The sequence below is a fragment of the Hemiscyllium ocellatum genome, chromosome 33 (assembly GCF_020745735.1).
Source record: "Hemiscyllium ocellatum isolate sHemOce1 chromosome 33, sHemOce1.pat.X.cur, whole genome shotgun sequence".
Lineage (NCBI taxonomy): Eukaryota > Metazoa > Chordata > Chondrichthyes > Orectolobiformes > Hemiscylliidae > Hemiscyllium > Hemiscyllium ocellatum.
In genome coordinates, this window is record NC_083433.1 from 20910307 (window position 1) to 20934416 (window position 24110).

The 24110-nt window shown below is 51.5% G+C and overlaps 12 non-coding genes across 12 annotated transcripts; all 12 read right to left on the bottom strand.

The window, feature by feature from the left end:
* Positions 1-1680: 1680 nt before the first annotated feature.
* Positions 1681-1872, bottom strand: LOC132831659 (U2 spliceosomal RNA). Its single transcript, XR_009646615.1, has one exon. It is a non-coding gene; the product is annotated as a U2 spliceosomal RNA (small nuclear RNA).
* Positions 1873-3671: 1799 nt separating this feature from the next.
* On the bottom strand, positions 3672-3863 carry LOC132831660 (U2 spliceosomal RNA). Its single transcript, XR_009646616.1, has one exon. It is a non-coding gene; the product is annotated as a U2 spliceosomal RNA (small nuclear RNA).
* A 1799-nt stretch (positions 3864-5662) lies between these two features.
* On the bottom strand, positions 5663-5854 carry LOC132831662 (U2 spliceosomal RNA). The gene has a single exon (XR_009646618.1). It is a non-coding gene; the product is annotated as a U2 spliceosomal RNA (small nuclear RNA).
* A 1799-nt stretch (positions 5855-7653) lies between these two features.
* On the bottom strand, positions 7654-7845 carry LOC132831663 (U2 spliceosomal RNA). Its single transcript, XR_009646619.1, has one exon. It is a non-coding gene; the product is annotated as a U2 spliceosomal RNA (small nuclear RNA).
* Positions 7846-9644: 1799 nt separating this feature from the next.
* Positions 9645-9836, bottom strand: LOC132831664 (U2 spliceosomal RNA). The gene has a single exon (XR_009646620.1). It is a non-coding gene; the product is annotated as a U2 spliceosomal RNA (small nuclear RNA).
* Positions 9837-11635: 1799 nt separating this feature from the next.
* Positions 11636-11827, bottom strand: LOC132831665 (U2 spliceosomal RNA). The gene has a single exon (XR_009646621.1). It is a non-coding gene; the product is annotated as a U2 spliceosomal RNA (small nuclear RNA).
* Positions 11828-13626: 1799 nt separating this feature from the next.
* On the bottom strand, positions 13627-13818 carry LOC132831666 (U2 spliceosomal RNA). Its single transcript, XR_009646622.1, has one exon. It is a non-coding gene; the product is annotated as a U2 spliceosomal RNA (small nuclear RNA).
* A 1799-nt stretch (positions 13819-15617) lies between these two features.
* LOC132831667 (U2 spliceosomal RNA) lies at positions 15618-15809 on the bottom strand. Its single transcript, XR_009646623.1, has one exon. It is a non-coding gene; the product is annotated as a U2 spliceosomal RNA (small nuclear RNA).
* Positions 15810-17606: 1797 nt separating this feature from the next.
* On the bottom strand, positions 17607-17798 carry LOC132831668 (U2 spliceosomal RNA). The gene has a single exon (XR_009646624.1). It is a non-coding gene; the product is annotated as a U2 spliceosomal RNA (small nuclear RNA).
* Positions 17799-19596: 1798 nt separating this feature from the next.
* Positions 19597-19788, bottom strand: LOC132831669 (U2 spliceosomal RNA). The gene has a single exon (XR_009646625.1). It is a non-coding gene; the product is annotated as a U2 spliceosomal RNA (small nuclear RNA).
* Positions 19789-21587: 1799 nt separating this feature from the next.
* On the bottom strand, positions 21588-21779 carry LOC132831671 (U2 spliceosomal RNA). Its single transcript, XR_009646626.1, has one exon. It is a non-coding gene; the product is annotated as a U2 spliceosomal RNA (small nuclear RNA).
* Positions 21780-23578: 1799 nt separating this feature from the next.
* LOC132831672 (U2 spliceosomal RNA) lies at positions 23579-23770 on the bottom strand. The gene has a single exon (XR_009646627.1). It is a non-coding gene; the product is annotated as a U2 spliceosomal RNA (small nuclear RNA).
* Between the last annotated feature and the right edge of the window lie 340 nt (positions 23771-24110).

A 24110-nucleotide genomic window follows, 5' to 3' on the forward strand; every position in this document is an offset into this window, starting at 1 on the left:
AGACCGGAAGATCACTCTGCAGCAGTCGCTGTGCTTTCCCCGTGCTTTTCTGTCCATCTGTTACGTAGCCGCGTAGGTCGCGCTGACGACCAATCAGATGGCACGGGCCGGAGCCACCGCACGTCAGGTCGACTGCAGAGAGGTTTCTCCCGGTGATCGGGGACAGCGGCGGCGGCAGGGTCATTCATTCCCCCGGCATCTACAAGATTCACCAGAATTCCTCAGGCAGCACCTTGCAAACCCATGGCCAACGCAGCCTCGAAGGATGACGGCAGCAGATCCACGGGAACACCACCATTCGCAAGTTCTCCCCCCCGCCGAGGCACTCGCTGTCCTGAATTGCAAATATGTCCTTGTTCCTCCGGTGTTACCGGGTCAAAATCGGGAATCCCCGCCCAAACAGCATCGCGGGGCTACCGACAGCACTTGGACTGCAGCGGTTCGAGAGAGCAGCTCACCACCAGGCTGATCTCGGCATGGGCGAGAAATGTTGGCCTTGACGGAAAGATCCTATTCATTGCCTCCCCTTGTGTTGGTGTAGCTTGCCCATAAATGCCAATCATCGTTTCCCTCACGTACAGGATTCGCTCCTCGGCATTCCGCATCAATCCGAAAAGTTGCGAAAAGCGAATTACGTCCGTGCACCCTTTCTTTATCGTCCACTTTCAATATCCTCTCTACTTGTATCCGACTCTCTGTGGAGAATGGGGAGGGAGCTGATCTCCCCGTGTAAACATGTCACGCTGCAAGCGCGCCTCATCACCACCAGCAGCTCGATTCGACATCTCCGTTCACATTGCTGCAGATCGCTGACAACATTATAATCCGACCCAGTTGACAAACTGACAACTGTTTCGCTACTTGCACCGCAAATGATGACAAATCGTTCCAAATCGTACGGGTGGCACAGTGGATCAGTGGTTAGTACGGCTGCCTGGTGGCACCAGGGAGCTGAAGCCAGTTCCAGCCTTGGGCGATCGTCTGCGTGAATAATCTTTACGTACAGACGTAGCTACTAAAGCAGGTCGCTTCCGTACAGTAGTTTGCGAAGAAACAAACAGAGATGGGGGTTTCACTCTATTCAGGAAACAGACTAAAGACATTTCTTCCTTGTTCAAGAAAATATTAGGATAAATTTGTTGCCTCGGGGGTGGGGGGGGAGGCGGGGGGGTTGGGAAGGGGCTGTGGGGGCTGATCTGATAGCCATTTGACATTGGCTGAGTCATGGGATCCCACAACCTGATTTGACTGTGTTAAAAATCCCACAACACCAGGTTTCAGCCCAACGGGGTTCTTTGAAATTACAGCAGTCACCCCACCCCCCGCCACCGCCGTACCATCGGTGGGATACGTTCCAAGAACGACCGCAGAAGCCCAAAACGGCAGACAAGGGCAAATCCATTCATTCAAATTGGCAAGTTACCTTCCTGGCAGGCCCCTGGTTCCAGAATGTTCCCTGTAGCACGTTGGGGTTACCCCTGTCCTGGCTTTCAGCGTGCTGCACCTTCATCAGGTAACTGCAGAGCAGGTTCATAAGACAGAAAACCCGTAACAAAAGACGATAGTTTCCTGCAACTGAAAAGACAATAGATGCAACAATCACTGACTGCCATCAACACGGCAAACTAGCAAAGGCAAGAGATTCACATTGCATTCACCTGCTTTTGAACTTGGGTAAGCGTTGGGTGCACCATTCCTGGAAACACTGCAATACCAGGCTGATACATGGAGAGGACAGAGCAAGCCCTTAAGCCATCTCCCTGCTCCAAAAATCCATTTAATACAAACACTCCCACCTTCGGGAGATATCAGCGATTAAACTGATAAGAACAGAAACTACACATATTCCAAGCCAAAAGGCCGAGAAGCGATAGCACATTAATACTCCAACGGTGGAGGTCATATTTGCCGACTATCCTTTCCATCAGTTTGATGATATTCAAAGTTCCTTTATTCCCTTACCGTCTACCTTCCTTCCAAGATATCCAACCAGACCGGAAGATCACTCTGCAGCAGTCGCTGTGCTTTCCCCGTGCTTTTCTGTCCATCTGTTACGTAGCCGCGTAGGTCGCGCTGACGACCAATCAGATGGCACGGGCCGGAGCCACCGCACGTCAGGTCGACTGCAGAGAGGTTTCTCCCGGTGATCGGGGACAGCGGCGGCGGCAGGGTCATTCATTCCCCCGGCATCTACAAGATTCACCAGAATTCCTCAGGCAGCACCTTGCAAACCCATGGCCAACGCAGCCTCGAAGGATGACGGCAGCAGATCCACGGGAACACCACCATTCGCAAGTTCTCCCCCCCGCCGAGGCACTCGCTGTCCTGAATTGCAAATATGTCCTTGTTCCTCCGGTGTTACCGGGTCAAAATCGGGAATCCCCGCCCAAACAGCATCGCGGGGCTACCGACAGCACTTGGACTGCAGCGGTTCGAGAGAGCAGCTCACCACCAGGCTGATCTCGGCATGGGCGAGAAATGTTGGCCTTGACGGAAAGATCCTATTCATTGCCTCCCCTTGTGTTGGTGTAGCTTGCCCATAAATGCCAATCATCGTTTCCCTCACGTACAGGATTCGCTCCTCGGCATTCCGCATCAATCCGAAAAGTTGCGAAAAGCGAATTACGTCCGTGCACCCTTTCTTTATCGTCCACTTTCAATATCCTCTCTACTTGTATCCGACTCTCTGTGGAGAATGGGGAGGGAGCTGATCTCCCCGTGTAAACATGTCACGCTGCAAGCGCGCCTCATCACCACCAGCAGCTCGATTCGACATCTCCGTTCACATTGCTGCAGATCGCTGACAACATTATAATCCGACCCAGTTGACAAACTGACAACTGTTTCGCTACTTGCACCGCAAATGATGACAAATCGTTCCAAATCGTACGGGTGGCACAGTGGATCAGTGGTTAGTACGGCTGCCTGGTGGCACCAGGGAGCTGAAGCCAGTTCCAGCCTTGGGCGATCGTCTGCGTGAATAATCTTTACGTACAGACGTAGCTACTAAAGCAGGTCGCTTCCGTACAGTAGTTTGCGAAGAAACAAACAGAGATGGGGGTTTCACTCTATTCAGGAAACAGACTAAAGACATTTCTTCCTTGTTCAAGAAAATATTAGGATAAATTTGTTGCCTCGGGGGTGGGGGGGGAGGCGGGGGGGTTGGGAAGGGGCTGTGGGGGCTGATCTGATAGCCATTTGACATTGGCTGAGTCATGGGATCCCACAACCTGATTTGACTGTGTTAAAAATCCCACAACACCAGGTTTCAGCCCAACGGGGTTCTTTGAAATTACAGCAGTCACCCCACCCCCCGCCACCGCCGTACCATCGGTGGGATACGTTCCAAGAACGACCGCAGAAGCCCAAAACGGCAGACAAGGGCAAATCCATTCATTCAAATTGGCAAGTTACCTTCCTGGCAGGCCCCTGGTTCCAGAATGTTCCCTGTAGCACGTTGGGGTTACCCCTGTCCTGGCTTTCAGCGTGCTGCACCTTCATCAGGTAACTGCAGAGCAGGTTCATAAGACAGAAAACCCGTAACAAAAGACGATAGTTTCCTGCAACTGAAAAGACAATAGATGCAACAATCACTGACTGCCATCAACACGGCAAACTAGCAAAGGCAAGAGATTCACATTGCATTCACCTGCTTTTGAACTTGGGTAAGCGTTGGGTGCACCATTCCTGGAAACACTGCAATACCAGGCTGATACATGGAGAGGACAGAGCAAGCCCTTAAGCCATCTCCCTGCTCCAAAAATCCATTTAATACAAACACTCCCACCTTCGGGAGATATCAGCGATTAAACTGATAAGAACAGAAACTACACATATTCCAAGCCAAAAGGCCGAGAAGCGATAGCACATTAATACTCCAACGGTGGAGGTCATATTTGCCGACTATCCTTTCCATCAGTTTGATGATATTCAAAGTTCCTTTATTCCCTTACCGTCTACCTTCCTTCCAAGATATCCAACCAGACCGGAAGATCACTCTGCAGCAGTCGCTGTGCTTTCCCCGTGCTTTTCTGTCCATCTGTTACGTAGCCGCGTAGGTCGCGCTGACGACCAATCAGATGGCACGGGCCGGAGCCACCGCACGTCAGGTCGACTGCAGAGAGGTTTCTCCCGGTGATCGGGGACAGCGGCGGCGGCAGGGTCATTCATTCCCCCGGCATCTACAAGATTCACCAGAATTCCTCAGGCAGCACCTTGCAAACCCATGGCCAACGCAGCCTCGAAGGATGACGGCAGCAGATCCACGGGAACACCACCATTCGCAAGTTCTCCCCCCCGCCGAGGCACTCGCTGTCCTGAATTGCAAATATGTCCTTGTTCCTCCGGTGTTACCGGGTCAAAATCGGGAATCCCCGCCCAAACAGCATCGCGGGGCTACCGACAGCACTTGGACTGCAGCGGTTCGAGAGAGCAGCTCACCACCAGGCTGATCTCGGCATGGGCGAGAAATGTTGGCCTTGACGGAAAGATCCTATTCATTGCCTCCCCTTGTGTTGGTGTAGCTTGCCCATAAATGCCAATCATCGTTTCCCTCACGTACAGGATTCGCTCCTCGGCATTCCGCATCAATCCGAAAAGTTGCGAAAAGCGAATTACGTCCGTGCACCCTTTCTTTATCGTCCACTTTCAATATCCTCTCTACTTGTATCCGACTCTCTGTGGAGAATGGGGAGGGAGCTGATCTCCCCGTGTAAACATGTCACGCTGCAAGCGCGCCTCATCACCACCAGCAGCTCGATTCGACATCTCCGTTCACATTGCTGCAGATCGCTGACAACATTATAATCCGACCCAGTTGACAAACTGACAACTGTTTCGCTACTTGCACCGCAAATGATGACAAATCGTTCCAAATCGTACGGGTGGCACAGTGGATCAGTGGTTAGTACGGCTGCCTGGTGGCACCAGGGAGCTGAAGCCAGTTCCAGCCTTGGGCGATCGTCTGCGTGAATAATCTTTACGTACAGACGTAGCTACTAAAGCAGGTCGCTTCCGTACAGTAGTTTGCGAAGAAACAAACAGAGATGGGGGTTTCACTCTATTCAGGAAACAGACTAAAGACATTTCTTCCTTGTTCAAGAAAATATTAGGATAAATTTGTTGCCTCGGGGGTGGGGGGGGAGGCGGGGGGGTTGGGAAGGGGCTGTGGGGGCTGATCTGATAGCCATTTGACATTGGCTGAGTCATGGGATCCCACAACCTGATTTGACTGTGTTAAAAATCCCACAACACCAGGTTTCAGCCCAACGGGGTTCTTTGAAATTACAGCAGTCACCCCACCCCCCGCCACCGCCGTACCATCGGTGGGATACGTTCCAAGAACGACCGCAGAAGCCCAAAACGGCAGACAAGGGCAAATCCATTCATTCAAATTGGCAAGTTACCTTCCTGGCAGGCCCCTGGTTCCAGAATGTTCCCTGTAGCACGTTGGGGTTACCCCTGTCCTGGCTTTCAGCGTGCTGCACCTTCATCAGGTAACTGCAGAGCAGGTTCATAAGACAGAAAACCCGTAACAAAAGACGATAGTTTCCTGCAACTGAAAAGACAATAGATGCAACAATCACTGACTGCCATCAACACGGCAAACTAGCAAAGGCAAGAGATTCACATTGCATTCACCTGCTTTTGAACTTGGGTAAGCGTTGGGTGCACCATTCCTGGAAACACTGCAATACCAGGCTGATACATGGAGAGGACAGAGCAAGCCCTTAAGCCATCTCCCTGCTCCAAAAATCCATTTAATACAAACACTCCCACCTTCGGGAGATATCAGCGATTAAACTGATAAGAACAGAAACTACACATATTCCAAGCCAAAAGGCCGAGAAGCGATAGCACATTAATACTCCAACGGTGGAGGTCATATTTGCCGACTATCCTTTCCATCAGTTTGATGATATTCAAAGTTCCTTTATTCCCTTACCGTCTACCTTCCTTCCAAGATATCCAACCAGACCGGAAGATCACTCTGCAGCAGTCGCTGTGCTTTCCCCGTGCTTTTCTGTCCATCTGTTACGTAGCCGCGTAGGTCGCGCTGACGACCAATCAGATGGCACGGGCCGGAGCCACCGCACGTCAGGTCGACTGCAGAGAGGTTTCTCCCGGTGATCGGGGACAGCGGCGGCGGCAGGGTCATTCATTCCCCCGGCATCTACAAGATTCACCAGAATTCCTCAGGCAGCACCTTGCAAACCCATGGCCAACGCAGCCTCGAAGGATGACGGCAGCAGATCCACGGGAACACCACCATTCGCAAGTTCTCCCCCCCGCCGAGGCACTCGCTGTCCTGAATTGCAAATATGTCCTTGTTCCTCCGGTGTTACCGGGTCAAAATCGGGAATCCCCGCCCAAACAGCATCGCGGGGCTACCGACAGCACTTGGACTGCAGCGGTTCGAGAGAGCAGCTCACCACCAGGCTGATCTCGGCATGGGCGAGAAATGTTGGCCTTGACGGAAAGATCCTATTCATTGCCTCCCCTTGTGTTGGTGTAGCTTGCCCATAAATGCCAATCATCGTTTCCCTCACGTACAGGATTCGCTCCTCGGCATTCCGCATCAATCCGAAAAGTTGCGAAAAGCGAATTACGTCCGTGCACCCTTTCTTTATCGTCCACTTTCAATATCCTCTCTACTTGTATCCGACTCTCTGTGGAGAATGGGGAGGGAGCTGATCTCCCCGTGTAAACATGTCACGCTGCAAGCGCGCCTCATCACCACCAGCAGCTCGATTCGACATCTCCGTTCACATTGCTGCAGATCGCTGACAACATTATAATCCGACCCAGTTGACAAACTGACAACTGTTTCGCTACTTGCACCGCAAATGATGACAAATCGTTCCAAATCGTACGGGTGGCACAGTGGATCAGTGGTTAGTACGGCTGCCTGGTGGCACCAGGGAGCTGAAGCCAGTTCCAGCCTTGGGCGATCGTCTGCGTGAATAATCTTTACGTACAGACGTAGCTACTAAAGCAGGTCGCTTCCGTACAGTAGTTTGCGAAGAAACAAACAGAGATGGGGGTTTCACTCTATTCAGGAAACAGACTAAAGACATTTCTTCCTTGTTCAAGAAAATATTAGGATAAATTTGTTGCCTCGGGGGTGGGGGGGGAGGCGGGGGGGTTGGGAAGGGGCTGTGGGGGCTGATCTGATAGCCATTTGACATTGGCTGAGTCATGGGATCCCACAACCTGATTTGACTGTGTTAAAAATCCCACAACACCAGGTTTCAGCCCAACGGGGTTCTTTGAAATTACAGCAGTCACCCCACCCCCCGCCACCGCCGTACCATCGGTGGGATACGTTCCAAGAACGACCGCAGAAGCCCAAAACGGCAGACAAGGTCAAATCCATTCATTCAAATTGGCAAGTTACCTTCCTGGCAGGCCCCTGGTTCCAGAATGTTCCCTGTAGCACGTTGGGGTTACCCCTGTCCTGGCTTTCAGCGTGCTGCACCTTCATCAGGTAACTGCAGAGCAGGTTCATAAGACAGAAAACCCGTAACAAAAGACGATAGTTTCCTGCAACTGAAAAGACAATAGATGCAACAATCACTGACTGCCATCAACACGGCAAACTAGCAAAGGCAAGAGATTCACATTGCATTCACCTGCTTTTGAACTTGGGTAAGCGTTGGGTGCACCATTCCTGGAAACACTGCAATACCAGGCTGATACATGGAGAGGACAGAGCAAGCCCTTAAGCCATCTCCCTGCTCCAAAAATCCATTTAATACAAACACTCCCACCTTCGGGAGATATCAGCGATTAAACTGATAAGAACAGAAACTACACATATTCCAAGCCAAAAGGCCGAGAAGCGATAGCACATTAATACTCCAACGGTGGAGGTCATATTTGCCGACTATCCTTTCCATCAGTTTGATGATATTCAAAGTTCCTTTATTCCCTTACCGTCTACCTTCCTTCCAAGATATCCAACCAGACCGGAAGATCACTCTGCAGCAGTCGCTGTGCTTTCCCCGTGCTTTTCTGTCCATCTGTTACGTAGCCGCGTAGGTCGCGCTGACGACCAATCAGATGGCACGGGCCGGAGCCACCGCACGTCAGGTCGACTGCAGAGAGGTTTCTCCCGGTGATCGGGGACAGCGGCGGCGGCAGGGTCATTCATTCCCCCGGCATCTACAAGATTCACCAGAATTCCTCAGGCAGCACCTTGCAAACCCATGGCCAACGCAGCCTCGAAGGATGACGGCAGCAGATCCACGGGAACACCACCATTCGCAAGTTCTCCCCCCCGCCGAGGCACTCGCTGTCCTGAATTGCAAATATGTCCTTGTTCCTCCGGTGTTACCGGGTCAAAATCGGGAATCCCCGCCCAAACAGCATCGCGGGGCTACCGACAGCACTTGGACTGCAGCGGTTCGAGAGAGCAGCTCACCACCAGGCTGATCTCGGCATGGGCGAGAAATGTTGGCCTTGACGGAAAGATCCTATTCATTGCCTCCCCTTGTGTTGGTGTAGCTTGCCCATAAATGCCAATCATCGTTTCCCTCACGTACAGGATTCGCTCCTCGGCATTCCGCATCAATCCGAAAAGTTGCGAAAAGCGAATTACGTCCGTGCACCCTTTCTTTATCGTCCACTTTCAATATCCTCTCTACTTGTATCCGACTCTCTGTGGAGAATGGGGAGGGAGCTGATCTCCCCGTGTAAACATGTCACGCTGCAAGCGCGCCTCATCACCACCAGCAGCTCGATTCGACATCTCCGTTCACATTGCTGCAGATCGCTGACAACATTATAATCCGACCCAGTTGACAAACTGACAACTGTTTCGCTACTTGCACCGCAAATGATGACAAATCGTTCCAAATCGTACGGGTGGCACAGTGGATCAGTGGTTAGTACGGCTGCCTGGTGGCACCAGGGAGCTGAAGCCAGTTCCAGCCTTGGGCGATCGTCTGCGTGAATAATCTTTACGTACAGACGTAGCTACTAAAGCAGGTCGCTTCCGTACAGTAGTTTGCGAAGAAACAAACAGAGATGGGGGTTTCACTCTATTCAGGAAACAGACTAAAGACATTTCTTCCTTGTTCAAGAAAATATTAGGATAAATTTGTTGCCTCGGGGGTGGGGGGGGAGGCGGGGGGGTTGGGAAGGGGCTGTGGGGGCTGATCTGATAGCCATTTGACATTGGCTGAGTCATGGGATCCCACAACCTGATTTGACTGTGTTAAAAATCCCACAACACCAGGTTTCAGCCCAACGGGGTTCTTTGAAATTACAGCAGTCACCCCACCCCCCGCCACCGCCGTACCATCGGTGGGATACGTTCCAAGAACGACCGCAGAAGCCCAAAACGGCAGACAAGGTCAAATCCATTCATTCAAATTGGCAAGTTACCTTCCTGGCAGGCCCCTGGTTCCAGAATGTTCCCTGTAGCACGTTGGGGTTACCCCTGTCCTGGCTTTCAGCGTGCTGCACCTTCATCAGGTAACTGCAGAGCAGGTTCATAAGACAGAAAACCCGTAACAAAAGACGATAGTTTCCTGCAACTGAAAAGACAATAGATGCAACAATCACTGACTGCCATCAACACGGCAAACTAGCAAAGGCAAGAGATTCACATTGCATTCACCTGCTTTTGAACTTGGGTAAGCGTTGGGTGCACCATTCCTGGAAACACTGCAATACCAGGCTGATACATGGAGAGGACAGAGCAAGCCCTTAAGCCATCTCCCTGCTCCAAAAATCCATTTAATACAAACACTCCCACCTTCGGGAGATATCAGCGATTAAACTGATAAGAACAGAAACTACACATATTCCAAGCCAAAAGGCCGAGAAGCGATAGCACATTAATACTCCAACGGTGGAGGTCATATTTGCCGACTATCCTTTCCATCAGTTTGATGATATTCAAAGTTCCTTTATTCCCTTACCGTCTACCTTCCTTCCAAGATATCCAACCAGACCGGAAGATCACTCTGCAGCAGTCGCTGTGCTTTCCCCGTGCTTTTCTGTCCATCTGTTACGTAGCCGCGTAGGTCGCGCTGACGACCAATCAGATGGCACGGGCCGGAGCCACCGCACGTCAGGTCGACTGCAGAGAGGTTTCTCCCGGTGATCGGGGACAGCGGCGGCGGCAGGGTCATTCATTCCCCCGGCATCTACAAGATTCACCAGAATTCCTCAGGCAGCACCTTGCAAACCCATGGCCAACGCAGCCTCGAAGGATGACGGCAGCAGATCCACGGGAACACCACCATTCGCAAGTTCTCCCCCCCGCCGAGGCACTCGCTGTCCTGAATTGCAAATATGTCCTTGTTCCTCCGGTGTTACCGGGTCAAAATCGGGAATCCCCGCCCAAACAGCATCGCGGGGCTACCGACAGCACTTGGACTGCAGCGGTTCGAGAGAGCAGCTCACCACCAGGCTGATCTCGGCATGGGCGAGAAATGTTGGCCTTGACGGAAAGATCCTATTCATTGCCTCCCCTTGTGTTGGTGTAGCTTGCCCATAAATGCCAATCATCGTTTCCCTCACGTACAGGATTCGCTCCTCGGCATTCCGCATCAATCCGAAAAGTTGCGAAAAGCGAATTACGTCCGTGCACCCTTTCTTTATCGTCCACTTTCAATATCCTCTCTACTTGTATCCGACTCTCTGTGGAGAATGGGGAGGGAGCTGATCTCCCCGTGTAAACATGTCACGCTGCAAGCGCGCCTCATCACCACCAGCAGCTCGATTCGACATCTCCGTTCACATTGCTGCAGATCGCTGACAACATTATAATCCGACCCAGTTGACAAACTGACAACTGTTTCGCTACTTGCACCGCAAATGATGACAAATCGTTCCAAATCGTACGGGTGGCACAGTGGATCAGTGGTTAGTACGGCTGCCTGGTGGCACCAGGGAGCTGAAGCCAGTTCCAGCCTTGGGCGATCGTCTGCGTGAATAATCTTTACGTACAGACGTAGCTACTAAAGCAGGTCGCTTCCGTACAGTAGTTTGCGAAGAAACAAACAGAGATGGGGGTTTCACTCTATTCAGGAAACAGACTAAAGACATTTCTTCCTTGTTCAAGAAAATATTAGGATAAATTTGTTGCCTCGGGGGTGGGGGGGGAGGCGGGGGGGTTGGGAAGGGGCTGTGGGGGCTGATCTGATAGCCATTTGACATTGGCTGAGTCATGGGATCCCACAACCTGATTTGACTGTGTTAAAAATCCCACAACACCAGGTTTCAGCCCAACGGGGTTCTTTGAAATTACAGCAGTCACCCCACCCCCCGCCACCGCCGTACCATCGGTGGGATACGTTCCAAGAACGACCGCAGAAGCCCAAAACGGCAGACAAGGGCAAATCCATTCATTCAAATTGGCAAGTTACCTTCCTGGCAGGCCCCTGGTTCCAGAATGTTCCCTGTAGCACGTTGGGGTTACCCCTGTCCTGGCTTTCAGCGTGCTGCACCTTCATCAGGTAACTGCAGAGCAGGTTCATAAGACAGAAAACCCGTAACAAAAGACGATAGTTTCCTGCAACTGAAAAGACAATAGATGCAACAATCACTGACTGCCATCAACACGGCAAACTAGCAAAGGCAAGAGATTCACATTGCATTCACCTGCTTTTGAACTTGGGTAAGCGTTGGGTGCACCATTCCTGGAAACACTGCAATACCAGGCTGATACATGGAGAGGACAGAGCAAGCCCTTAAGCCATCTCCCTGCTCCAAAAATCCATTTAATACAAACACTCCCACCTTCGGGAGATATCAGCGATTAAACTGATAAGAACAGAAACTACACATATTCCAAGCCAAAAGGCCGAGAAGCGATAGCACATTAATACTCCAACGGTGGAGGTCATATTTGCCGACTATCCTTTCCATCAGTTTGATGATATTCAAAGTTCCTTTATTCCCTTACCGTCTACCTTCCTTCCAAGATATCCAACCAGACCGGAAGATCACTCTGCAGCAGTCGCTGTGCTTTCCCCGTGCTTTTCTGTCCATCTGTTACGTAGCCGCGTAGGTCGCGCTGACGACCAATCAGATGGCACGGGCCGGAGCCACCGCACGTCAGGTCGACTGCAGAGAGGTTTCTCCCGGTGATCGGGGACAGCGGCGGCGGCAGGGTCATTCATTCCCCCGGCATCTACAAGATTCACCAGAATTCCTCAGGCAGCACCTTGCAAACCCATGGCCAACGCAGCCTCGAAGGATGACGGCAGCAGATCCACGGGAACACCACCATTCGCAAGTTCTCCCCCCCGCCGAGGCACTCGCTGTCCTGAATTGCAAATATGTCCTTGTTCCTCCGGTGTTACCGGGTCAAAATCGGGAATCCCCGCCCAAACAGCATCGCGGGGCTACCGACAGCACTTGGACTGCAGCGGTTCGAGAGAGCAGCTCACCACCAGGCTGATCTCGGCATGGGCGAGAAATGTTGGCCTTGACGGAAAGATCCTATTCATTGCCTCCCCTTGTGTTGGTGTAGCTTGCCCATAAATGCCAATCATCGTTTCCCTCACGTACAGGATTCGCTCCTCGGCATTCCGCATCAATCCGAAAAGTTGCGAAAAGCGAATTACGTCCGTGCACCCTTTCTTTATCGTCCACTTTCAATATCCTCTCTACTTGTATCCGACTCTCTGTGGAGAATGGGGAGGGAGCTGATCTCCCCGTGTAAACATGTCACGCTGCAAGCGCGCCTCATCACCACCAGCAGCTCGATTCGACATCTCCGTTCACATTGCTGCAGATCGCTGACAACATTATAATCCGACCCAGTTGACAAACTGACAACTGTTTCGCTACTTGCACCGCAAATGATGACAAATCGTTCCAAATCGTACGGGTGGCACAGTGGATCAGTGGTTAGTACGGCTGCCTGGTGGCACCAGGGAGCTGAAGCCAGTTCCAGCCTTGGGCGATCGTCTGCGTGAATAATCTTTACGTACAGACGTAGCTACTAAAGCAGGTCGCTTCCGTACAGTAGTTTGCGAAGAAACAAACAGAGATGGGGGTTTCACTCTATTCAGGAAACAGACTAAAGACATTTCTTCCTTGTTCAAGAAAATATTAGGATAAATTTGTTGCCTCGGGGGTGGGGGGGGAGGCGGGGGGGTTGGGAAGGGGCTGTGGGGGCTGATCTGATAGCCATTTGACATTGGCTGAGTCATGGGATCCCACAACCTGATTTGACTGTGTTAAAAATCCCACAACACCAGGTTTCAGCCCAACGGGGTTCTTTGAAATTACAGCAGTCACCCCACCCCCCGCCACCGCCGTACCATCGGTGGGATACGTTCCAAGAACGACCGCAGAAGCCCAAAACGGCAGACAAGGGCAAATCCATTCATTCAAATTGGCAAGTTACCTTCCTGGCAGGCCCCTGGTTCCAGAATGTTCCCTGTAGCACGTTGGGGTTACCCCTGTCCTGGCTTTCAGCGTGCTGCACCTTCATCAGGTAACTGCAGAGCAGGTTCATAAGACAGAAAACCCGTAACAAAAGACGATAGTTTCCTGCAACTGAAAAGACAATAGATGCAACAATCACTGACTGCCATCAACACGGCAAACTAGCAAAGGCAAGAGATTCACATTGCATTCACCTGCTTTTGAACTTGGGTAAGCGTTGGGTGCACCATTCCTGGAAACACTGCAATACCAGGCTGATACATGGAGAGGACAGAGCAAGCCCTTAAGCCATCTCCCTGCTCCAAAAATCCATTTAATACAAACACTCCCACCTTCGGGAGATATCAGCGATTAAACTGATAAGAACAGAAACTACACATATTCCAAGCCAAAAGGCCGAGAAGCGATAGCACATTAATACTCCAACGGTGGAGGTCATATTTGCCGACTATCCTTTCCATCAGTTTGATGATATTCAAAGTTCCTTTATTCCCTTACCGTCTACCTTCCTTCCAAGATATCCAACCAGACCGGAAGATCACTCTGCAGCAGTCGCTGTGCTTTCCCCGTGCTTTTCTGTCCATCTGTTACGTAGCCGCGTAGGTCGCGCTGACGACCAATCAGATGGCACGGGCCGGAGCCACCGCACGTCAGGTCGACTGCAGAGAGGTTTCTCCCGGTGATCGGGGACAGCGGCGGCGGCAGGGTCATTCATTCCCCCGGCATCTACAAGATTCACCAGAATTCCTCAGGCAGCACCTTGCAAACCCATGGCCAACGCAGCCTCGAAGGATGACGGCAGCAGATCCACGGGAACACCACCATTCGCAAGTTCTCCCCCCCGCCGAGGCACTCGCTGTCCTGAATTGCAAATATGTCCTTGTTCCTCCGGTGTTACCGGGTCAAAATCGGGAATCCCCGCCCAAACAGCATCGCGGGGCTACCGACAGCACTTGGACTGCAGCGGTTCGAGAGAGCAGCTCACCACCAGGCTGATCTCGGCATGGGCGAGAAATGTTGGCCTTGACGGAAAGATCCTATTCATTGCCTCCCCTTGTGTTGGTGTAGCTTGCCCATAAATGCCAATCATCGTTTCCCTCACGTACAGGATTCGCTCCTCGGCATTCCGCATCAATCCGAAAAGTTGCGAAAAGCGAATTACGTCCGTGCACCCTTTCTTTATCGTCCACTTTCAATATCCTCTCTACTTGTATCCGACTCTCTGTGGAGAATGGGGAGGGAGCTGATCTCCCCGTGTAAACATGTCACGCTGCAAGCGCGCCTCATCACCACCAGCAGCTCGATTCGACATCTCCGTTCACATTGCTGCAGATCGCTGACAACATTATAATCCGACCCAGTTGACAAACTGACAACTGTTTCGCTACTTGCACCGCAAATGATGACAAATCGTTCCAAATCGTACGGGTGGCACAGTGGATCAGTGGTTAGTACGGCTGCCTGGTGGCACCAGGGAGCTGAAGCCAGTTCCAGCCTTGGGCGATCGTCTGCGTGAATAATCTTTACGTACAGACGTAGCTACTAAAGCAGGTCGCTTCCGTACAGTAGTTTGCGAAGAAACAAACAGAGATGGGGGTTTCACTCTATTCAGGAAACAGACTAAAGACATTTCTTCCTTGTTCAAGAAAATATTAGGATAAATTTGTTGCCTCGGGGGTGGGGGGGGAGGCGGGGGGGTTGGGAAGGGGCTGTGGGGGCTGATCTGATAGCCATTTGACATTGGCTGAGTCATGGGATCCCACAACCTGATTTGACTGTGTTAAAAATCCCACAACACCAGGTTTCAGCCCAACGGGGTTCTTTGAAATTACAGCAGTCACCCCACCCCCCGCCACCGCCGTACCATCGGTGGGATACGTTCCAAGAACGACCGCAGAAGCCCAAAACGGCAGACAAGGGCAAATCCATTCATTCAAATTGGCAAGTTACCTTCCTGGCAGGCCCCTGGTTCCAGAATGTTCCCTGTAGCACGTTGGGGTTACCCCTGTCCTGGCTTTCAGCGTGCTGCACCTTCATCAGGTAACTGCAGAGCAGGTTCATAAGACAGAAAACCCGTAACAAAAGACGATAGTTTCCTGCAACTGAAAAGACAATAGATGCAACAATCACTGACTGCCATCAACACGGCAAACTAGCAAAGGCAAGAGATTCACATTGCATTCACCTGCTTTTGAACTTGGGTAAGCGTTGGGTGCACCATTCCTGGAAACACTGCAATACCAGGCTGATACATGGAGAGGACAGAGCAAGCCCTTAAGCCATCTCCCTGCTCCAAAAATCCATTTAATACAAACACTCCCACCTTCGGGAGATATCAGCGATTAAACTGATAAGAACAGAAACTACACATATTCCAAGCCAAAAGGCCGAGAAGCGATAGCACATTAATACTCCAACGGTGGAGGTCATATTTGCCGACTATCCTTTCCATCAGTTTGATGATATTCAAAGTTCCTTTATTCCCTTACCGTCTACCTTCCTTCCAAGATATCCAACCAGACCGGAAGATCACTCTGCAGCAGTCGCTGTGCTTTCCCCGTGCTTTTCTGTCCATCTGTTACGTAGCCGCGTAGGTCGCGCTGACGACCAATCAGATGGCACGGGCCGGAGCCACCGCACGTCAGGTCGACTGCAGAGAGGTTTCTCCCGGTGATCGGGGACAGCGGCGGCGGCAGGGTCATTCATTCCCCCGGCATCTACAAGATTCACCAGAATTCCTCAGGCAGCACCTTGCAAACCCATGGCCAACGCAGCCTCGAAGGATGACGGCAGCAGATCCACGGGAACACCACCATTCGCAAGTTCTCCCCCCGCCGAGGCACTCGCTGTCCTGAATTGCAAATATGTCCTTGTTCCTCCGGTGTTACCGGGTCAAAATCGGGAATCCCCGCCCAAACAGCATCGCGGGGCTACCGACAGCACTTGGACTGCAGCGGTTCGAGAGAGCAGCTCACCACCAGGCTGATCTCGGCATGGGCGAGAAATGTTGGCCTTGACGGAAAGATCCTATTCATTGCCTCCCCTTGTGTTGGTGTAGCTTGCCCATAAATGCCAATCATCGTTTCCCTCACGTACAGGATTCGCTCCTCGGCATTCCGCATCAATCCGAAAAGTTGCGAAAAGCGAATTACGTCCGTGCACCCTTTCTTTATCGTCCACTTTCAATATCCTCTCTACTTGTATCCGACTCTCTGTGGAGAATGGGGAGGGAGCTGATCTCCCCGTGTAAACATGTCACGCTGCAAGCGCGCCTCATCACCACCAGCAGCTCGATTCGACATCTCCGTTCACATTGCTGCAGATCGCTGACAACATTATAATCCGACCCAGTTGACAAACTGACAACTGTTTCGCTACTTGCACCGCAAATGATGACAAATCGTTCCAAATCGTACGGGTGGCACAGTGGATCAGTGGTTAGTACGGCTGCCTGGTGGCACCAGGGAGCTGAAGCCAGTTCCAGCCTTGGGCGATCGTCTGCGTGAATAATCTTTACGTACAGACGTAGCTACTAAAGCAGGTCGCTTCCGTACAGTAGTTTGCGAAGAAACAAACAGAGATGGGGGTTTCACTCTATTCAGGAAACAGACTAAAGACATTTCTTCCTTGTTCAAGAAAATATTAGGATAAATTTGTTGCCTCGGGGGTGGGGGGGAGGCGGGGGGGTTGGGAAGGGGCTGTGGGGGCTGATCTGATAGCCATTTGACATTGGCTGAGTCATGGGATCCCACAACCTGATTTGACTGTGTTAAAAATCCCACAACACCAGGTTTCAGCCCAACGGGGTTCTTTGAAATTACAGCAGTCACCCCACCCCCCGCCACCGCCGTACCATCGGTGGGATACGTTCCAAGAACGACCGCAGAAGCCCAAAACGGCAGACAAGGGCAAATCCATTCATTCAAATTGGCAAGTTACCTTCCTGGCAGGCCCCTGGTTCCAGAATGTTCCCTGTAGCACGTTGGGGTTACCCCTGTCCTGGCTTTCAGCGTGCTGCACCTTCATCAGGTAACTGCAGAGCAGGTTCATAAGACAGAAAACCCGTAACAAAAGACGATAGTTTCCTGCAACTGAAAAGACAATAGATGCAACAATCACTGACTGCCATCAACACGGCAAACTAGCAAAGGCAAGAGATTCACATTGCATTCACCTGCTTTTGAACTTGGGTAAGCGTTGGGTGCACCATTCCTGGAAACACTGCAATACCAGGCTGATACATGGAGAGGACAGAGCAAGCCCTTAAGCCATCTCCCTGCTCCAAAAATCCATTTAATACAAACACTCCCACCTTCGGGAGATATCAGCGATTAAACTGATAAGAACAGAAACTACACATATTCCAAGCCAAAAGGCCGAGAAGCGATAGCACATTAATACTCCAACGGTGGAGGTCATATTTGCCGACTATCCTTTCCATCAGTTTGATGATATTCAAAGTTCCTTTATTCCCTTACCGTCTACCTTCCTTCCAAGATATCCAACCAGACCGGAAGATCACTCTGCAGCAGTCGCTGTGCTTTCCCCGTGCTTTTCTGTCCATCTGTTACGTAGCCGCGTAGGTCGCGCTGACGACCAATCAGATGGCACGGGCCGGAGCCACCGCACGTCAGGTCGACTGCAGAGAGGTTTCTCCCGGTGATCGGGGACAGCGGCGGCGGCAGGGTCATTCATTCCCCCGGCATCTACAAGATTCACCAGAATTCCTCAGGCAGCACCTTGCAAACCCATGGCCAACGCAGCCTCGAAGGATGACGGCAGCAGATCCACGGGAACACCACCATTCGCAAGTTCTCCCCCCGCCGAGGCACTCGCTGTCCTGAATTGCAAATATGTCCTTGTTCCTCCGGTGTTACCGGGTCAAAATCGGGAATCCCCGCCCAAACAGCATCGCGGGGCTACCGACAGCACTTGGACTGCAGCGGTTCGAGAGAGCAGCTCACCACCAGGCTGATCTCGGCATGGGCGAGAAATGTTGGCCTTGACGGAAAGATCCTATTCATTGCCTCCCCTTGTGTTGGTGTAGCTTGCCCATAAATGCCAATCATCGTTTCCCTCACGTACAGGATTCGCTCCTCGGCATTCCGCATCAATCCGAAAAGTTGCGAAAAGCGAATTACGTCCGTGCACCCTTTCTTTATCGTCCACTTTCAATATCCTCTCTACTTGTATCCGACTCTCTGTGGAGAATGGGGAGGGAGCTGATCTCCCCGTGTAAACATGTCACGCTGCAAGCGCGCCTCATCACCACCAGCAGCTCGATTCGACATCTCCGTTCACATTGCTGCAGATCGCTGACAACATTATAATCCGACCCAGTTGACAAACTGACAACTGTTTCGCTACTTGCACCGCAAATGATGACAAATCGTTCCAAATCGTACGGGTGGCACAGTGGATCAGTGGTTAGTACGGCTGCCTGGTGGCACCAGGGAGCTGAAGCCAGTTCCAGCCTTGGGCGATCGTCTGCGTGAATAATCTTTACGTACAGACGTAGCTACTAAAGCAGGTCGCTTCCGTACAGTAGTTTGCGAAGAAACAAACAGAGATGGGGGTTTCACTCTATTCAGGAAACAGACTAAAGACATTTCTTCCTTGTTCAAGAAAATATTAGGATAAATTTGTTGCCTCGGGGGTGGGGGGGGAGGCGGGGGGGTTGGGAAGGGGCTGTGGGGGCTGATCTGATAGCCATTTGACATTGGCTGAGTCATGGGATCCCACAACCTGATTTGACTGTGTTAAAAATCCCACAACACCAGGTTTCAGCCCAACGGGGTTCTTTGAAATTACAGCAGTCACCCCACCCCCCGCCACCGCCGTACCATCGGTGGGATACGTTCCAAGAACGACCGCAGAAGCCCAAAACGGCAGACAAGGGCAAATCCATTCATTCAAATTGGCAAGTTACCTTCCTGGCAGGCCCCTGGTTCCAGAATGTTCCCTGTAGCACGTTGGGGTTACCCCTGTCCTGGCTTTCAGCGTGCTGCACCTTCATCAGGTAACTGCAGAGCAGGTTCATAAGACAGAAAACCCGTAACAAAAGACGATAGTTTCCTGCAACTGAAAAGACAATAGATGCAACAATCACTGACTGCCATCAACACGGCAAACTAGCAAAGGCAAGAGATTCACATTGCATTCACCTGCTTTTGAACTTGGGTAAGCGTTGGGTGCACCATTCCTGGAAACACTGCAATACCAGGCTGATACATGGAGAGGACAGAGCAAGCCCTTAAGCCATCTCCCTGCTCCAAAAATCCATTTAATACAAACACTCCCACCTTCGGGAGATATCAGCGATTAAACTGATAAGAACAGAAACTACACATATTCCAAGCCAAAAGGCCGAGAAGCGATAGCACATTAATACTCCAACGGTGGAGGTCATATTTGCCGACTATCCTTTCCATCAGTTTGATGATATTCAAAGTTCCTTTATTCCCTTACCGTCTACCTTCCTTCCAAGATATCCAACCAGACCGGAAGATCACTCTGCAGCAGTCGCTGTGCTTTCCCCGTGCTTTTCTGTCCATCTGTTACGTAGCCGCGTAGGTCGCGCTGACGACCAATCAGATGGCACGGGCCGGAGCCACCGCACGTCAGGTCGACTGCAGAGAGGTTTCTCCCGGTGATCGGGGACAGCGGCGGCGGCAGGGTCATTCATTCCCCCGGCATCTACAAGATTCACCAGAATTCCTCAGGCAGCACCTTGCAAACCCATGGCCAACGCAGCCTCGAAGGATGACGGCAGCAGATCCACGGGAACACCACCATTCGCAAGTTCTCCCCCCCGCCGAGGCACTCGCTGTCCTGAATTGCAAATATGTCCTTGTTCCTCCGGTGTTACCGGGTCAAAATCGGGAATCCCCGCCCAAACAGCATCGCGGGGCTACCGACAGCACTTGGACTGCAGCGGTTCGAGAGAGCAGCTCACCACCAGGCTGATCTCGGCATGGGCGAGAAATGTTGGCCTTGACGGAAAGATCCTATTCATTGCCTCCCCTTGTGTTGGTGTAGCTTGCCCATAAATGCCAATCATCGTTTCCCTCACGTACAGGATTCGCTCCTCGGCATTCCGCATCAATCCGAAAAGTTGCGAAAAGCGAATTACGTCCGTGCACCCTTTCTTTATCGTCCACTTTCAATATCCTCTCTACTTGTATCCGACTCTCTGTGGAGAATGGGGAGGGAGCTGATCTCCCCGTGTAAACATGTCACGCTGCAAGCGCGCCTCATCACCACCAGCAGCTCGATTCGACATCTCCGTTCACATTGCTGCAGATCGCTGACAACATTATAATCCGACCCAGTTGACAAACTGACAACTGTTTCGCTACTTGCACCGCAAATGATGACAAATCGTTCCAAATCGTACGGGTGGCACAGTGGATCAGTGGTTAGTACGGCTGCCTGGTGGCACCAGGGAGCTGAAGCCAGTTCCAGCCTTGGGCGATCGTCTGCGTGAATAATCTTTACGTACAGACGTAGCTACTAAAGCAGGTCGCTTCCGTACAGTAGTTTGCGAAGAAACAAACAGAGATGGGGGTTTCACTCTATTCAGGAAACAGACTAAAGACATTTCTTCCTTGTTCAAGAAAATATTAGGATAAATTTGTTGCCTCGGGGGTGGGGGGGGAGGCGGGGGGGTTGGGAAGGGGCTGTGGGGGCTGATCTGATAGCCATTTGACATTGGCTGAGTCATGGGATCCCACAACCTGATTTGACTGTGTTAAAAATCCCACAACACCAGGTTTCAGCCCAACGGGGTTCTTTGAAATTACAGCAGTCACCCCACCCCCCGCCACCGCCGTACCATCGGTGGGATACGTTCCAAGAACGACCGCAGAAGCCCAAAACGGCAGACAAGGGCAAATCCATTCATTCAAATTGGCAAGTTACCTTCCTGGCAGGCCCCTGGTTCCAGAATGTTCCCTGTAGCACGTTGGGGTTACCCCTGTCCTGGCTTTCAGCGTGCTGCACCTTCATCAGGTAACTGCAGAGCAGGTTCATAAGACAGAAAACCCGTAACAAAAGACGATAGTTTCCTGCAACTGAAAAGACAATAGATGCAACAATCACTGACTGCCATCAACACGGCAAACTAGCAAAGGCAAGAGATTCACATTGCATTCACCTGCTTTTGAACTTGGGTAAGCGTTGGGTGCACCATTCCTGGAAACACTGCAATACCAGGCTGATACATGGAGAGGACAGAGCAAGCCCTTAAGCCATCTCCCTGCTCCAAAAATCCATTTAATACAAACACTCCCACCTTCGGGAGATATCAGCGATTAAACTGATAAGAACAGAAACTACACATATTCCAAGCCAAAAGGCCGAGAAGCGATAGCACATTAATACTCCAACGGTGGAGGTCATATTTGCCGACTATCCTTTCCATCAGTTTGATGATATTCAAAGTTCCTTTATTCCCTTACCGTCTACCTTCCTTCCAAGATATCCAACCAGACCGGAAGATCACTCTGCAGCAGTCGCTGTGCTTTCCCCGTGCTTTTCTGTCCATCTGTTACGTAGCCGCGTAGGTCGCGCTGACGACCAATCAGATGGCACGGGCCGGAGCCACCGCACGTCAGGTCGACTGCAGAGAGGTTTCTCCCGGTGATCGGGGACAGCGGCGGCGGCAGGGTCATTCATTCCCCCGGCATCTACAAGATTCACCAGAATTCCTCAGGCAGCACCTTGCAAACCCATGGCCAACGCAGCCTCGAAGGATGACGGCAGCAGATCCACGGGAACACCACCATTCGCAAGTTCTCCCCCCGCCGAGGCACTCGCTGTCCTGAATTGCAAATATGTCCTTGTTCCTCCGGTGTTACCGGGTCAAAATCGGGAATCCCCGCCCAAACAGCATCGCGGGGCTACCGACAGCACTTGGACTGCAGCGGTTCGAGAGAGCAGCTCACCACCAGGCTGATCTCGGCATGGGCGAGAAATGTTGGCCTTGACGGAAAGATCCTATTCATTGCCTCCCCTTGTGTTGGTGTAGCTTGCCCATAAATGCCAATCATCGTTTCCCTCACGTACAGGATTCGCTCCTCGGCATTCCGCATCAATCCGAAAAGTTGCGAAAAGCGAATTACGTCCGTGCACCCTTTCTTTATCGTCCACTTTCAATATCCTCTCTACTTGTATCCGACTCTCTGTGGAGAATGGGGAGGGAGCTGATCTCCCCGTGTAAACATGTCACGCTGCAAGCGCGCCTCATCACCACCAGCAGCTCGATTCGACATCTCCGTTCACATTGCTGCAGATCGCTGACAACATTATAATCCGACCCAGTTGACAAACTGACAACTGTTTCGCTACTTGCACCGCAAATGATGACAAATCGTTCCAAATCGTACGGGTGGCACAGTGGATCAGTGGTTAGTACGGCTGCCTGGTGGCACCAGGGAGCTGAAGCCAGTTCCAGCCTTGGGCGATCGTCTGCGTGAATAATCTTTACGTACAGACGTAGCTACTAAAGCAGGTCGCTTCCGTACAGTAGTTTGCGAAGAAACAAACAGAGATGGGGGTTTCACTCTATTCAGGAAACAGACTAAAGACATTTCTTCCTTGTTCAAGAAAATATTAGGATAAATTTGTTGCCTCGGGGTGGGGGGGGGGAGGCGGGGGGGTTGGGAAGGGGCTGTGGGGGCTGATCTGATAGCCATTTGACATTGGCTGAGTCATGGGATCCCACAACCTGATTTGACTGTGTTAAAAATCCCACAACACCAGGTTTCAGCCCAACGGGGTTCTTTGAAATTACAGCAGTCACCCCACCCCCCGCCACCGCCGTACCATCGGTGGGATACGTTCCAAGAACGACCGCAGAAGCCCAAAACGGCAGACAAGGGCAAATCCATTCATTCAAATTGGCAAGTTACCTTCCTGGCAGGCCCCTGGTTCCAGAATGTTCCCTGTAGCACGTTGGGGTTACCCCTGTCCTGGCTTTCAGCGTGCTGCACCTTCATCAGGTAACTGCAGAGCAGGTTCATAAGACAGAAAACCCGTAACAAAAGACGATAGTTTCCTGCAACTGAAAAGACAATAGATGCAACAATCACTGACTGCCATCAACACGGCAAACTAGCAAAGGCAAGAGATTCACATTGCATTCACCTGCTTTTGAACTTGGGTAAGCGTTGGGTGCACCATTCCTGGAAACACTGCAATACCAGGCTGATACATGGAGAGGACAGAGCAAGCCCTTAAGCCATCTCCCTGCTCCAAAAATCCATTTAATACAAACACTCCCACCTTCGGGAGATATCAGCGATTAAACTGATAAGAACAGAAACTACACATATTCCAAGCCAAAAGGCCGAGAAGCGATAGCACATTAATACTCCAACGGTGGAGGTCATATTTGCCGACTATCCTTTCCATCAGTTTGATGATATTCAAAGTTCCTTTATTCCCTTACCGTCTACCTTCCTTCCAAGATATCCAACCAGACCGGAAGATCACTCTGCAGCAGTCGCTGTGCTTTCCCCGTGCTTTTCTGTCCATCTGTTACGTAGCCGCGTAGGTCGCGCTGACGACCAATCAGATGGCACGGGCCGGAGCCACCGCACGTCAGGTCGACTGCAGAGAGGTTTCTCCCGGTGATCGGGGACAGCGGCGGCGGCAGGGTCATTCATTCCCCCGGCATCTACAAGATTCACCAGAATTCC